Below are 16,943 nucleotides of genomic sequence, written 5' to 3' on the forward strand. Positions count from 1 at the left end.
TAGCTATGCACGAATATCAATTTTAGAATCTATCCATGCCTGGGATCTGACAATTTTAATGGTTTTCTTGAAACATAAAATCAGACACATTTTAATTCTCTTTTACCTACAGAAAAAATCTCCCCAACAGTACCAGGTTCTTAACTGAAATATTCTGTATCAAAAAAATTGTTAGTTTTAAAGCTGAAGGAAGTTGCTGCCTCTGTGCAATGTTGGGCTCTTTACTCCCTCTAACCAGGTGTCCCAAATTTAGATGCTGCCATTAAATCTGAAGTTGCATTTACTGTTATTTGGGGCTATACTCATCTATACTCATCTGTTGTGATCGTGTTGGGTGCTTTTTCTCCAGCATGGGTTCTGGCATGGATTCACATGCTCATGAATATTCCAGTTTGTTTCACTTCTGAACTGTCAACAACCAATCACTGGTTTCTGGGTCATACTGCCCTCTACCTAAGCCTCTCCTCTGGCAGCCATCATCAGATTTTTACTGCACGTTCAAGTGTTGGGAGTCCTCGTGCTATAGCTCTCAAGCTTTTACTGCGTTTTGCGAGTTATTCTTATTTTTGCTTTCTTCCTAGAGTTCTGTTTTTTTTTCCGGTCAATCGAGCCTCAAGCTCCATCAATCCATCTTCCGATTTAACTGGGACCCGTTTTTGGATTCTCCAGTGGCCCTCAATTTTTTTTTTTTATAAACATTTTTGTATTTAATTTATTTGTCGAGTTTCTTACCGGAGGATTCCAGAAGCTTCTTCCAAAGCCTACCCCGCATAGAGATGGCAGAGAAGGAAGATGCCTTTGTTCAGGATGCGGCCTACGGAACATCTACTTGGACGATGGGCACTCTGTGTGCCTCTACTGCCTGCATTCAGACCAAACGCACGTTGAGGATGACTGTGCGTTTTTGCCAGGAGATGGTCCCTCGCACCATGAAAGACTGGCGTAGGCGCCTCACCGAGTGGCTCCAGGCCAAGGCACCTGCTACGGGTGAGTCCCGGCAGCATGCCTCCTCCAACCACAAGAAGTCTGAGCGGTCTTCTAAGACCTTTGAGGGTGACCGGGGGGCGGGGGGAACCAACATAAGGCCAAGCACTGTCTGCTTGCAACTGGCTCCCCAGCGGCCAGGGCGAGCACAGTATCTTTGGCACCTTCGACCACGAGCCAACGCTCCGGTTTGGCAATGAGGAAGTCGGACCACCCGGTTAAGCTTCTGGAGAAGCCCTGGACGAACAGTTGTAGAAGGCCAAGGGGGGAGTTGGGCGCTGACCATCCCTCAAGGTGAAGGCTCCTAGCTCGACCAATGCCATGCAGACCCACATTAACCCGGCAAAGCTTTCCATTGAAGGCGTGGTGACGTCCCTAGCGGATGCGGTATCGCAGGGTACAGTCCGGTTTCAATGCCTGCCAGGAGGGAATCGTCATTCCAGTGCATAGAGAAGACACCAGAGAAGGCGATGTAGATGATCTCCCTGGAACTGTCTTGCCTGGGTTGAAAAGAATTGAGGGGGGCGGGGGTTACGGTAGTCCTGCAGGGTACGGACCACTCCATTCTCCAGACCACTTTGGAGAAGAATGTCGAGGCCAAGTCCTACGGGAGGGAGACGTCAAGAGTGGTGACGAGACAGACTAGGAGGAGCAGGCCATGAAGTTGGAGAACGCTGCACTGCTGCCTCCGTCGCTCCCACTTCCGCCACCTCAACACCCAGCAGACTTTTCGGTGGACATCTCCAGGCACTCCACACCTTGTGTTGGGAGATTCGGACGAGATTCAGAAGATCCTGCGACACTGGGGCCATCAGGTGCGCCCCCTACCAAGAAGAGGAGAGTTCACCCTCCACTGCCTTTTCACCCGTAGAGCAACACCCCCCCCCCCCAACCGAGGAAGGATAGGGATCAGGACATGGTGACGACGGGACCGGGCACGGACGATGAAGGGTTGGATATCCCGTCTCTGCTGCCCACAGCCTCGATCGGCCATGCCATGATATCTAGGGCCTCAGACCCGTTTCAGCTGACCCCCCGAGGAAAAAAGCATTTCCTGTAGCATCGCCGTCCGGCAAGAGGAAGACCTTGCTGTCGAATCATCTGTTGGACGACATTTGGGACGAGGGGCTGTCCCTTATGAAGAACCCGTTCTTGGCCCCGGCAAATAGGGACTGGTATGAAAAGTACTGGGTGCCGGACTCTTGAGGTCCCAGCCTTCCCCGGATTCAGTGGTCTCAGTGGCGGTGAGTAAGAAATCCTCTGGCTCGGCTGTCAGTGACCAACCGAAGACCTTCCCCCCCCCCCAACAGCGGGGGGAGGAAGTTGGACGCCATGGGATGACATTATCACATCAGCAGCGATGACCATAAAGGCGGCCATCGTGTTGTGCTACAACGGGGAGCACTGGTTCAAGATTTCTCCCTTCCTGGACTTCCTTCCCGGTGACAAGAGAGCAAGCGTTGGAGATACTGCAGGAGGGCGAGGTGGCATTGGACCATGCCATTAGTGGCCACAGATATTGCTGACACAGGATTCCGCCAAATGTGCAACAACGTTTGCCTTCAGCGGGGATGGCTGAAGGCCACCAACTTTCACTAGGAGGTGCAGTCAAGAGTATTGGACCTGCCCTTCGGGATAACTTGTTCGGAAATACCGTGGCAATCAAGGCAGTTACTGAAACGGCTCGTGCCTTTGGCACGCCCCAACAGCTACAGCTGTCCTTTCAGACCTCAGGAGGAAAGTCCATGCTTCCTTCAAGGGCTTCGGCGGACGCATCATCTTACCGTCAATCGCCCCGCTCTTGGGCCCAGGAGGCCTAGAGGAGATTGCTGTCGGCGGAGCAAGATTAAACCGGCCGTGGCGTTGGGCACACACCCTGGTGGGAGGCCGACTGAAGGACATCCATCTCCACTGACGTTGGGTGCTGGATGCGCTGGCCCACGGACACATCCTGGAATTTCAACGTGTCCTTGCATACCACCCGTGCCAGGCAGGAAATCCATGTCCCTCAGCTTCTTCTGCTGGAGGTGCGGACCATGCTGAAGAAGGGTGCGATGGAGCTCGTTCCAAAGAGGCTCCTCATCAAGAAGAAGACAGGCGGCTGGAGGCCCATCCTGGACCTCCGACGTCTGAACAAGTATATCAGATCCCCGAAGTTTCGGATAGTCCCCCTTCAACAAGTACTAGGACCGCTGGAAGAAGGGGATTTCCTATCGTCGCTGGACTTGGAGGATACTTACTTGCACACTGCAAGTTTCTGCGCTTTGTGGTTCAAGGGCAACATTATCAGTTCAAGACCCTTCCCTTCGGATTGAATTGGCACCAAGGGTTTTCACCAAGTGCATGGGCACAGTTGCGTCTACAAGGGATCCACGTTAACCCCTACCTGGATGACTGGCTCATCTAAGGGTGACTGCCGTTGCACACATGGTGGAAACCATCCGGCTGCAGACCATCTCTGTAAGACACTCTAGATCTGCGGTCTCGCCTTAACAGTGTCATGCCTGGCGTCTCCGTCGGAGGAGAGGATAGCGGCCAGCCTGGGCAAGCTACAACAGTGACCCTGAAGATCACAAGGGTGAGGTCCATCAAGCCCCTTCTTGGCATGATGTTATCATGCAAATACCTCATTCGGGTGTGCAGGCTGCGGACGGTTCCTCGTATCCAGGTATCGGGAAGCTTCAAAGACTCGGTGAGCATTTCTGTTGAGTGATACGGTGGTGGGGAGTCCGCACATCAGCGGGCGCAGACTTTCAGAACCCACCTCATCAGGAGACGGTCACGACGGGCGCCTCCCTGGAAGGACGGGGGTGCGCACACTGGAAGTCTCCACGCAAGAGGCCTGTGGCTACCGGGGGAGAAGTCGTTTGCATGTCCAACGTTCTGGAGCTACAGGCAGTGTTCTGGGCCCTCAGGTTTTTCCTTCCGTCCCTTAAGCACAAGGTGATACTGCTTCACTAACAATACCACCACAATGTTCTACATCTTGAAGCAGAGGGGCACCAGATCCCCCCCCCAAATCGCTCTCCAGGGAGGCGCAGGACCTTTGGCACTGGGCCGTTGCCCAGGGGATGTTCCTTATCCCGTTGCATCTGTCAGGAGTGCAGAACGCCATTGCCGACTCTCTCAGCAGGGAGCTGCGCTCTTGCCACGAGTGGGAGCTTCGGCAGGACCAAGAGATCTTCTGTTCCGTCGATGGGGCAATTGATCGGTTTGTTATGAACACCAAGTGCCGGAGGTTCGCCAGCAGGTTTCCACAGCCGGGGAGCATGGGGGGGGGGGGGGTCGCTTTCTGCACTTGCGTCCCCTTCAAGTCAAGCTTCAGGCGGCTGCAGATTTTCTCGCCAGATAAGGTGGTGTGATCCTGCACCATGACTCGGGGTCACTGAACTTGCAGGGCTGGCTCCTGCACCGCTAGAGTTATGGGCTTCGTCTACACTAAAATGGTATGGATCTAAGTGGAAGAGGTTCGCTTTCTGGGGCCGTGCACAGAAAAGCGATCCACTAAGCATTACGGCTCTGCAGGTGCTGCTATATTTGCAATCGCTGGCCAAAGCGGGACTGGCTCATGCCTCTGGGTTCATCTGGCAGCTATCTCCCGCTACACCAGAACTCTGGGACTGTTGTTATGGGGACACCGCCTGATCAAGGTGTACATCAAAGGACTTTGTTCCCGCTGGTGAAGGCACGGGCCCTGGTGTGGGAGCTCAATGTGGTGCTGACTAGGCTCATGGGTCCTCAGTTTGAGCCTATGCAGTCAGTGCCACTGAAATTTCTGGGAAACGGCGTTTCTTGTGGCCATCGCCTCCGCACGACGGGTGGGAGAGAGCCAGGCCCTTTCTTGTAAACCACCTTACTTGACATTCCACGAGACAAGGGTGGTGCTGCGGATGCACCCCTCCTTCATGCCCAAGGTGCTGTCGGACTTGCATCTAAAGCCTTTTGGTGTTACCTGTGTTCTTCCCGAGGACTCTCTGAATGTGACTAGAGCGCTGAAGTGGACCGCACGAAGAGTTTTCGGAAGACTTCGCCACTTTTTGTGAACTTTGGCCCTGTGAACCAAGGGAAGGCCCTCTCCAAGGCTTCCATTTCCAGGTGGCTCTCCGGTTGCATCAACCATTGTCACTGTTTGGCAAACCAACCGTTGCCTGGCCGTCACATCCCATTCGACCAGAGTGATCGCTGCAACTACAGCGCTCCGGTCTGCCTTGCCCCTGCTTGACATCTGCAGTGCTGCTACGTGGAGGTCGACGTACACCTTCATAAAATATACTTCGTCAGCTGGAATTCCAGGGAGGAGTCCAGTCAACCAAGCAGTGCTGCGCAACCTGTTTGCTTGAAGGTGAATGTAAGAGATGCTTAATGATGAGATACTTAATGTTGAGCCTTGCCACATCCCGTGGCTGTGCATGTGTGTACTGCTATGTATTCTTTATTCATGAGCATGTGAATCCATGCCAGACCCCATGCTGGAGAAGGAACAAGTTACTTACCTGTAACTGTTCTCCAGCATGGGTCTGGCATGGATTCACATGCGAACTCTCCCGCCTAACCGTCTGCAGCTCTTCCCTTGGTCCTACTGCCACATTAATTACTACCAAATTTGAAGATGGCTGCCAGAGGAGGGGCTTGGGTAGAGGACAGTCATTGGCCAGGGGTAATATGACCCAGAGACCAGTGATTGGTTGTTAGGGGAAAGACAGTTCAGAAGTGGGACTGATTATTTTTTTCTTTACCAAGGATTCTCAGCCTGATGACGGAATAGTCATGAGCATGTGAATCCATGCCAGACCCATACTGGAGAACAGTTACAGGTAAGTAACTTGTTCATTCCCCTCTCTGTGTCCCACATCTAATGTTACTGCATTTACTGTTTTCTGTTACTCAGTGCTAGACCCCCTCTCACACCTGTCCAGGTGTTTCATTTCCAGGCACTTATACTTCAACGTGCACTTTGTTCTGTTTCTTTTGCACCTGTGTTGGTAACTTTCTCCCTCTATCCAGAGGACCCAAACCTAGGCTCTGATATTACATCTTCAGCCTCTGAAATAAATGCTGCCAGTTTAGTCTGGGAACCTTGCCACTGGGCACCTTATGTTATCCGCGAACAGCCACTCTGACCTCCACATAGCTCTGCTGATAGAGTACTCTGTCCCACAACCATGACTATCCCCAGATTGATCTGTTTGAGACTGATGAGCACAAAGTGCTGGAGGTTCGTCAGCAGGTTTCCCACAGCCGGTGAGCATGGGGGGACGCATTCTCATTCCCCCTGGGACGACCTGTTCCTGTATGCGTTCCCTCTGTTGCTTCGATGCAGGATGATACTCGCACCGGCATGGCCGAGACCGATCTGGTACCTGGACCTTCTGAACTTGTCAGTGTCCCCCTCCAGTCAAGCTTCCGGTGGCTGCAGATCGTCACGCCAGAGGAGGAGGCGCGATCCTGCACCACAACCCAGGGTCACTGAACTTGCAGGCCTAGCTCCTGCAGCACTAGAACTTGGGTGGGCTACGATCTCCCAGCTGATTGTAAGGAGGTGCTCTCTAAGGCCAGAGCTTGATCTACTCTCAAATGCAATGGGCACATGTGTAAGAGGTTCACTGTTTGGTGCCGTACTCGTAGGATCGGCCCTCTACGAGTCACTGCTCTGCAAGTTCTCCCATATTTGTTGTCAGTGGCCAAGGCCGGACTGGCGCATGCTTCCATCAAAGTGCATCTGGCGGCTATCTCCCGCTATACCAGAGCTCCAGAACGATGATCCTTACAGTCAAGGAGTTAGTCAAAGGACTGTTTTGCTTGTTCCGCTGTTGAAGGCTCTGGCCCCGGTGTGAGAGCTCAATGTGATGCTTACTAGGCTCATGGGTCCCCCGTTCGAGCCTATGCCTTCGGCGCCACTAAAGTTTTTGTCATGTAAAACAGCTTGTCTTGTGGCCATCGCCTCCGCACGACGAGTGGGAGATCCAGGCTGTCTTGTAAACCACCTTATTTGACATTTTTTGAGGTGAGGGTATTGCTGCGGACGCACCCCTCCTTCATGCCCAAGGTGCCGTTGGACTTTCTAAACCAGCCTTTGGTGTTAACTGTATTCTTCTGACGCCTTTGTCGCCGGCTGAGAGGACTTTGCACTCGCTGGATGTGGCTAGAGCGCAGAAGTTCTATGTGGACTGCACAGTTTTCGGAACGCTGCAACTGTTTGGCCCTGTGAACCATGGGAAGGCCCTCTGCAAGGCTTCCATTTCTAGGTGGCACTCCGGGTGCATCACCCATTGTCACCGGTTGGCAAACCGACCGTTGCCTGGCCATCCGACTGGAGCGATCGCTGCAACTACCGGCGTTCCTGTCTGGTGTGCCCCTGCCTGACATCTGCATGACTGCTACGTGGATGCACACCTTCAAGTTCTACAGCGTCGACAGGGATTCCAGGAAGGAGTCTAGAGTAGGCCAAGCAGTGATGCCCAATCTGTTAGTATGAAGGTGAGCTTGGTGAGGAGGTAAGGGATGCTTAATGTTGAGCCTTGCCACCAGCTGTGGTTGCATGTGTGTACTGCTATGTATTCTTTATTCCATGCTGGAGAACACTTACAGGTAAGTAACGTGTTCCTTTTGCCTCACACTATTGGGAGATTTCAATATCTGTTCGATATGCCCAACAACCCCACGACCCTTCCTCTTGTGGACAGTCGACTCACTCAACCTAATGACATACCACTTTCCAAACTCAGTCTTGTGATCTTCCCTGTGATGCGATCTTTAGCACCTATGACCGTGTCTCTATATACAGTGCCAAACCGCTTTCTGGACAGACCACACCAGCTCCTCCCACAGCTCCCCTGCCCTCACGTTTGATCTGAAATGCTGGAACAAAGTCAAAGTACTTCCTGACCTAGGCCAATCCCTTCTACTGTGGCCACCAGCGATGCTGGCCGCTGATTGCCCCATACCCATCAAATCCTTTGATTCCTGGCTTAAAGAATCTCTAATGCCTCCCATGCAATGAACCAGCGCCAAAATGGTTCACTCCACACCTGAGGACTTTCAAAAGTTGAAATCGCTCTCGAGCGCAAATGGTGTTTAAAACAGCTCTTGGCCGATCTACGCCCATCACCACTGTAACTACAAATCTGAGAAGCCAAAAAGGCTTATTACAATAAACTAATCCTGAATTGTGGCGGCGGCGGCGGCAGCAGCAAAGAACTCCACAAGAGAATCTCCTGAATTTGTGAAACCTTCTTACACTTAGCTGTCAATTCTTAACTTTAGCCTGCATCACATCTAGACAGGATTATAAATGTTTAGCATGTGTCGCACTCGGTTGGAATTCTTAACCTTAGCCTAGCCTGCGTCGCATCTAGATACTAATGTTAGCATGTGCCACACTTAAGTGAACTGTGAATGATGGCAAGTTCCACACTTGGATGGAATCGTGATCACTAGCCTGCTTCACATCTAGACAGAATATTGAAAATGAGCAAGTGCCACACTCGGATGGAATAGTGAATGATAGCAAGCATCGCACCTAGACATAATTTCAAGGACAGCCTTGCCAATTAACAATAGTATCACTACATAATATCCCCAACAAAAATATTTCCGTACATATGGCTGTTTGGTTTGCCATAGGTGATATTTTTGTTGGGGATATTATGTGGGGGTTGCGTGGTGTCCCCTGCAGGGTCCATGTGTTAATTTCCATGCAAAAAATATGGCGATATTTTTTGCGGAGGTATTAACACATGGAACCCTAACAGTTTCTTCCCTCTGCATACACTTTTCAAACTCTAGCCAACCACAAGCCTAACAGCAATCCGCACAAACTTCACTACATTGCAACAACAAAACAAACCACACATGGGGCCTCATTCCGAGGTTGGAGGTAGTCATGGCGCTATTGGCGCCATGACTACCTCCAATACCAAGTCCGCCTTTGTTCAAAGGGGACTTACCAGTCTATTCTGACCTTTCTTTGCAGGACCGGCCAGTCCCCATTGAAAAAGCCATTCCAGCCCCCATAGGGCTCAAGAGGAAGGGTGAAGGTGCTAATAACAGTACCGCAAATTGCGGTACCATTATTAGCTCTGAAGTCCCTTAACGGGCCCCATCCATAACGCCTGGTTTTACCAGGAGTTAAGGAAGGGACCCGCTAAGGGACCCTAGAATAGGGCGCAAAGAGATTACTGGCACCAATGTCCTTAACGGCGCCTGGTATCCCTTTGCGCCCACCTCGTAATGAGGCCCCTAGACTTGCACACAACTACTGAGCGTAAAACGCCCCAAGCCCAGCCAACGGACCGACTGGGCTGAGGCTGCCAACAGCAGATGGCAACAACGCTCCACCCGGACTCCATGCTCCAAACTCTACCCCTCATGATCCTGTTTCCCTGATTACCGCAATGCCAGCCTTAAACTCTTTCCAACCCGTTTTGGGTTCCTTGAGCTATTATCCATAAGCAGACCCTCAACCTCTGTCCTGCCTCTCTTCCGAAAGAAATATTCTTCTCAACTTGTGCAGAACATGCAAGGTCCATACTAAACGACTCCCTCACCTCTGGCGCCTTTCCAAATGCTTTTAAAGTAGCGCATGCCAAACGCCTTCTGAAAAAGGGATCTCTTGTGACCCCCCCTCTCCTTCTACAGAACATCAGATTTCTCACGGAAAATTGATCGGGCAGCATACTCCCAGCTTAACTGATATGTAGAATGCAACAAACTACTCAACCCTGTGCAATCTGGCTTCAGGCCATGCCATGGAAGAAAAACCACTCTGATCTGGGAATCGAGGTCTCTGCAGACTGAAGGTTGTGCAGCGCTGGTTCTCCTGCATCGGTCAGCAGCCTTTGACGCAGTCCACCATTCTATTCTCCTTGACCCCCTCCACTACCTAGGAATCCGTGGCTTGGCACTGAAATGGATTGCCTTTGTTTTCCTCTCCTGCTTCAATTGCTCGCGCTGTCAACACTGGAGAACCCCAAGGCGCCTGCCTCTCTGCTCTCCTATTGACCATGTTACCAGAAATCATTTGTGTGCACAACCTCTCCTGTTACAACTATGCTGATGATACCTAATTTAATCATGAATTCCCAAAACTAGCACCAACCCATGCCTGACCTTGCCTTGGTGATATTGACCGAGTGATAACCACCTCCTTCTGAACCCAGATAAAACTGAAATCATGGTGTGCAGCAATACTGCCCTTGTTCCTCAACCACTCCTGTGGCATGCTCTCTTGGCTCCCTTAACTCCGTTCCCACCAACCAAAACCGTGAAAGTCCTTGTCTGCACTATGGACTCAGACATGGCTCTCTCCCGTCAGATCAATAATGTATCCAAATCCTGTCACTACCACTCCTTTTCCAACTGACTCTGTGCTGTTATGTTGAGACTGGACTATGCAGACTCCTTATACCTGGAAGCTCCGGCATACCAACTTGAAAAATTCCAAAGAACCCAAAACACTGTTGCCAAACTTTTTCTTGGCCTGGGACACAGAGACCAAATATATGACTTGCTCTCTGCAACCTGCACTGGCTCCCTGTAGGACGATGGGCCATCTTCAAAACCCTATGCATTACACACTGAGCAGTGCACACATTACACACTGAGCAGTGCACAAGACTGGCCCAATGTACCCACAAGAGAAGATTAAACCCTACCTTCCCTCATGACAGGATTGGAGGATCTGCGTTCTCAACTTTCGCTCCAAAAATGTGGAACTCACTCCCCCCACACACTCAAGACTACATGTTCTTCCGCAAAGCACTATACCGTAGACCACACCATCAATATATTACATTGCAATGTAAATGAAACCTGTGGACAAAAGTTACTGAGCTATGACACAGATTAGAACCAATAACCAAGACAATCAGAAAAGTTACCTTTCATGACAACCTCAGTGTCCCGCAGGTGCACATTAGGATAACTAACTAGCAGCTTTGTGGGGCCGCTTCTTCCTACCTACTCCAAAACAGGAACAATTCCATTGTCTGGCCATGGTGCATTCCCTCAACTTGTAGTCTCTCGTTGAGAGGCCAGTAAACATGAACAGCTGTTCATTGGTTGTGCTTGGGCACATGCTGGCATGGCTCTGACCAAACTGTATGTCAAAGATGGAGTATTCGCTGCATCTTGGAATGCTTTGATCTGGCTAGAAAAGATGTATCTGAGGGTCTGAGCCCAGGTAGTGGTGACCACACCCTGGCCTGCAGAGCAAGTCAGTCTTGGACATCTGCCAGGCAGCAATGTGGGTGTCTGCACACGTTTACTAAGCATTGCTGCTTGGATGGCCTGTCAGGCCTGGTTGCTTATTTTGGTTAGGCTTGTTCGAACTGAATACTCTGGCATGGTGGACAGATGTATAGAAGGCCAACCTATATTGTGACGGGGACAACTCTGGGGAGCTGTAGCCAAGCCAGTTCAGGTAGCAGTGACAGGTGGTCTAGGCTAAGGTCTTCAGAGGTGGGGCTTATAAGGGGTCACCAATGAGTTAACACAATGGGAATCACAGATTACACTTGGGCAGGGTGTATACAAATAAAATTGTCATTTATTGGTCCAACGCACTATAGAAAAAATACTACTAGCAGGTAGTTATCACACAAAACTAGCAAAATAAATTACACACATTCAATTCTCCAGCACGGGGTCTGGCATGGATTCACATGCTCTTGAATATTCCCCCGTCAGGCTGGGAATCCTCAGTAAAGGAAAAAAAATCTTTCACTTCTACTGCCTTTCTCCATACAACCAATCACTGGTCTGTCATACTGCTGCCCCCCCCAACCCCCAGCCAATGACTGCCCTCTACCTAAGCCCCTCCTCTGGCAGCCATCTTCTGATTTTTACTGCACGTTCAAATGTTGGGAGTCCTCATGCTATAGCTCTCAAGCTTTTACTGCGTTGTTATTTTTTTGTCTGTTTTTTTCAGTCAATTGAGCCTCAAGATCCACTGATCCATCATCCGACTAACGGGGACCTGTTTTTCAGAACTTTCTATGCCCCTCAAGGGAAATTTTTCATTGAATTCCCTTCTTGGAGGATTCGAGAAGATTCTTGGAGGCCCCCATGCTGCGTGGGCATGACTAAAGATAGAGGCGACTCCTCTGACACCTCTGATCAGGACAGGATTTGCCTGGGATGGGGACTATGGATCATTTTCCTGGATGATGGGCACTCCCTGTGCCTCTACTGCCTGCATACCGAACAGACGCACATGGAGGAGGTCTGTGCATTCTACAAGGATATGGTGCCCTGCACCATGAAGGACTGTCGCAAGTGGCTTAGGTGGGTCCAGTTGGGTGAGCTGAAAGAAGAAATCCGAGTGGTCTTCTAAGACCTTTGAGGGCACCCCAACGACGGGGGCCCAACAGAAGGCAAAGCACTGCGAGTCCATGGGCACTGGGAGTGCTGCTGGGGCGTGCTCCTCGGCGGGTGCAGCATCTCTGGCACCGTTTGACCATGAGCCAACGGTCCAGCTCGGCGATGAAAAGGATGTCGGAGCACCCGGGTAGACTCCTGGCAAAGTCCCAGTTGGCTCTGACTGAGAAGCCAAAGGGCAGCGGATGCTGATCCCCCCCCACCCCCCATCATGGTGAAGGTCTCTGGTGCGACCAAGGTTGTGAGGGCCCAAGTTCACCTGGTGAAAACCTCCATTGAAAGAGTGGTGGCGTCCCTGGCGGAGCCCGTTGATACGGGTTTGCAGGAAGCGGCCTTCAGAGCGATTTCCCTGCCAGCCAGGAGGGACTAATCTTTCTGCCTGTAGAGAAGACACCGGTGACGACGATGCCGGTCATCTTCCCGAGACTGTCTCACATGATCGAGAAGGGGGGGGGCACGGTAGTCCTGCAAGGCACAGACATCTCTGACGAGGAAGAGCTTGAATCGAGGCCAGGTCCTATGGGAGGGACCCCCGACAAGGCAGATGGGGAGAGTGGCGAAGATAGACGCAGAGGAGGCTGAGAACGCTACGCCACTGCCCCGTCCCCTCTGTTGCTGCCACCTCCAGAGGGCATTTTGGTGGACATCCTTCAGGCTTTGCACACATTGTGCTCAGATTCGGACAAGGATGCCCATGATGCTGGCGGGAGACCCCTGCGGCTCATGGGCCATCAGATGAACCACCACACAAGAGGGTTCACCCTCCTTACCTTCATCACCTCCCTCCCCCGCTGCCCAGTGCCTTGTTGCCCGATGAGATTGGCTCATTTATTTTTTATTGGTTTGTTCAACCTATTAAAAAAAAAAGAACATAAAACATAACAATACAACGAATAAGGATGTACCCCTTTCCATCCCTCCCTCCTTGTGGCTTTTGCCAATCCATTTTGTCTTGTACAATTCAGTCGGTCGTACCCATTGTTCTACCAGGCCTTTCGGTTTTCCCTTAGCCACTTAGGTTAGTTCTTCCAACCGAGTTTTTATCACTTGAAGGAAATTGATCAGGGCAAATTGAAGGATCCTTCAAACAGTCTTTCCACCACTCATCGGTGCTTCTTGTTCGGTGGCTGTTAATAACTGGAGCAAAGAGAAGACCTCTTTGATGCTCAAAATTCGAGCATGACATTGTCAGATGTTTTAGCGTTTCTTTGGCATCGTTACAGAAACAGCACATGGGATTCAGGTTTGCATGTTTTAGCCAAGTACCTATGCGTTCTTTTGTAGGAAATGCATTTAGTCTAAAGCGCGTGTAAAGGACCCTTGCGTATTGGTTTGGCAAGCGTGTTAGATGGGACTGTCGTTGGTTATAGGCTTTAGCCTCACCAGGTGCTTCGTACATCAGTTTAGAGGTTGCTCTTAAATCACAGGTCTTAATCTAGTCCAATCTCCAGATCTTCCTCTTAGCTGACTCTGGGTTTTCTGTTAACGTTGTGAGAGTGGTGTTGTACTCTTCTAATAAGTCTTGACACGGACGGTTCCATTTAGAGAGGATGGTATAGTCACCGGTGTCAGGCACGTGCAGGATGCAGAATTGGGGTGCTGGTATCGTCCACATCGTTTTATGATACAGGCTCAATAAGTTCCATGAAACTCTTGCATGGATTGAAATTAAGCCTAATTCGAACTGTATACATAAGATTGAGGTACCCCTCGGTAAGTGAAGCACTCGAGACCAAAAGATGTTTTCCAAAGAGCTCCATAAGTCACTAGGACAGCCAAATGCATTTTCACCCCCATAGATTAGAATTGGCACGACCTTTTGTTGGAAGAACGTGTTGATGGGTTTTAGTGAGAATTTTCTGTATTTGTTAATCAGTACGGCTTGATATGCCAGCTGCCGACGCTTGGTTTTGGCTGCTTCAACCCATGGTGCGTCGTTTCTGCTTGCACTGATTCTCATACCTAAATGTGGTGTGTTTTGCGAGCTGAATTTGGTCCTTGGCAATGAACCAGTTGTGTTTCTTCCCCCTTCTGTTCGAACCTGATAGTTTCTCCGTAATCAGGCTTTTGCATTTTTGTTTATTAATTTGCAGCCCATTGGATGTTAATGTAAGTGTCTATAAGATTCATTTTACGCTGAAGACCTACCGGGGTCTGATCTATCAGAACAAGGTCGTCAGCATACACTAGATGATCAATGGGCGTTCCGTGCATTTTAGGTGGGAACGTGTTGTTGCCACCGAAAACATCCCTTACGCCTGATATGAACAGATTAAATATTGTTGCTGCCAAGGGACAGCCCTGTTTCACGCCCTTGTATGTGTTGATTTTAGTTGACAACGTGCCCTTCATATCAAGGCGAATTCTAATGGACGTCTTGGTGTGCAGTTCACGGATTGCGCCCACTAGGCTAGGAGGGCAGTTCCACTTGTCTAATTTTTTTTCCATAAAAGTTCTCTGTTAATGCTGTCAAACGCCTGAGAGAGGTCTATCAATGCTATGTAAGTCCTTGAATTAGATCTAATTGCTTCCATCTTAAGAAGATTCAATAGAAGCAGATGTAGGCCGCAACCGACCCACCCCCCTTTACAAATCCCGCATGTCTTAGGTCTATATGGTTGTAGTCTTTAGCCCACCTCAAAATTTTGCGTGGAGAAGAGTGGCGTAAATCTTCCTAACAGCATCAAGGAGCTTTATAGGTCGGTAGTTTTTTGGGTTGGTTCGGTCCCCTTTTTTTGAAAATAGGGACCACAAAAGCGCTTTTCCAAGAGTTGGGGGTAGAGCATTTCTTAATGATGTGATTACATAGCGGAACACAAATCGGCCCATAATCCTGGGTTATGTTTGATTGTATAGTTCGTCAGGGCCTTGGGCACTAATTCATGCACACCTTTGATGACACGTAGGATGTCTTCTCTTTCTAATTCCAGGTCCCATTTAGATACAGCCCATCGGTCACCGGAAACTGATAAATCATCTTTACAGAATAGGGCTGAGTAAAACTCTACCCATACTTTTTCAGTAACAGCATTGGCCTGTAGGGCATGTTGAGGTGCCAAACTGCTGTTTATCAGGTTCCAAAAATCTGCTGAATTTTTCCCTTCCATTTTTGCCATTTTCTCTGAATCATTTTGTAGCATGGTGGCCGCATGTGACTTCAGCCAGTTCTTGTATTTTTGCTTAATTGCCCTTATGGAATGTTTCGTGATTTTGTTGCACGGCCCTTTTAGTTTCCTTATTTCCTGTCTCATCAGTCTTTTTTGTTGAAGGACGGACAATTTGAATTTGTGTTTTGGATGTAGTTCGCCTTGTCTCAGACTAGGTTTTTGATCAATTCAGACTGGAGGTGTTGGTATTCTAGACCCTCTGTGTTTTCTATGAAATTCGATGTTATACACGCAACTTCAGAAACCAGGAGGATTAGACGGATCCTGCTAGACCCTGTGCTTACCGTGAAAGGCCAGCTCACTTGGATTTCATCAATCTGTTTGTTGAATGTGAGTTGCACCATATCATGGTCATTATGAACTGTTTCTAGGCTGTTTGGTTACCGCGCACTCTTATGGAAGTTTTCCGTGACGAATATGTAGTCAAGAACTGAAGTTTGATCCAACCTTCTCCAAGTGGGCTTAGCTGGAATATCTCCCACAGTGTTGCCATTAAGCATAGACGGACCACGTGTGTCCATTTCTGAACACCATTGAGCTGCTTTTTGTTCCAGATGACATTTCTCTCAGACATGCAATGTTTAGGTCATCGCATGCAATCGGATCTAACGGATGTTCCTTTTCAAGGAGTTCGTCGATTGCTGCTGTCACTCTGTCTAGAAAAGATGTTGCGTCTTTAGCCCAATGATTCCAATAAACTTTAATAATGTGTAATTGAGCACCCTTGATTTCTTCGGAATGTGTTGGACCAATTGTTGATATCTGAATGAAGGGCGATAGATTCCTTGAATCGGTGATCCTAAATCCAGAGGCCTTTCTCACTGCCGTCAGCAAGCCTGCCATTGGTCTACCCTTTGGTTGATTGATCGCTGAATTGAATGCGATTTCAAAAACTTCCAGTGCTTGCTCTTAGCCAAGTCTCTTGTAGGCACAGGAGGTCCAACTTGGATGCCCATGGGGTTTCAAACAGATGGTTAAAACCTCTAGTGTTCCTAGATGCCAATGGGCAGGTACTTTTGTTCTCTAAGACCTGGCATTGTTCGTGACCTTATTTAGGTTGGCGGCTAGCCAAGACCAGTCGGGCGCCCCATAGGCACATTGGAATCCATCGTGTTGTTGACAGTTTAGGGCTCGTGCTGCACTCCATTGACTGTAATTCTTCCCCCTTACGGAGTGCCACCACAGGCTCCACCGTGGATGACGTTGTCTTTGCCGGAGTCACTGTCGTTCCAGCCAATCTAAAATCTAAACATTGGTCCGCTCGTGTTATGTCAAACCCCAGTGACAACCACCCCGGACCAGCATTAAGCAAGGCATCAACAATGAGTTTCGACTGAAGATGTAGATTAACAGCATCGTTTTTCTTCTCGTTAAAAAAAAAAAATTCTACAATCTTAAAGTAATCAGATTCAATTG

This window comes from Ambystoma mexicanum, chromosome 1q (genome assembly GCF_040938575.1).
Source record: "Ambystoma mexicanum isolate Mex_15411 chromosome 1q, UKY_AmexF1_1, whole genome shotgun sequence".
In the NCBI taxonomy this organism is placed as follows: Eukaryota; Metazoa; Chordata; class Amphibia; order Caudata; family Ambystomatidae; genus Ambystoma; species Ambystoma mexicanum.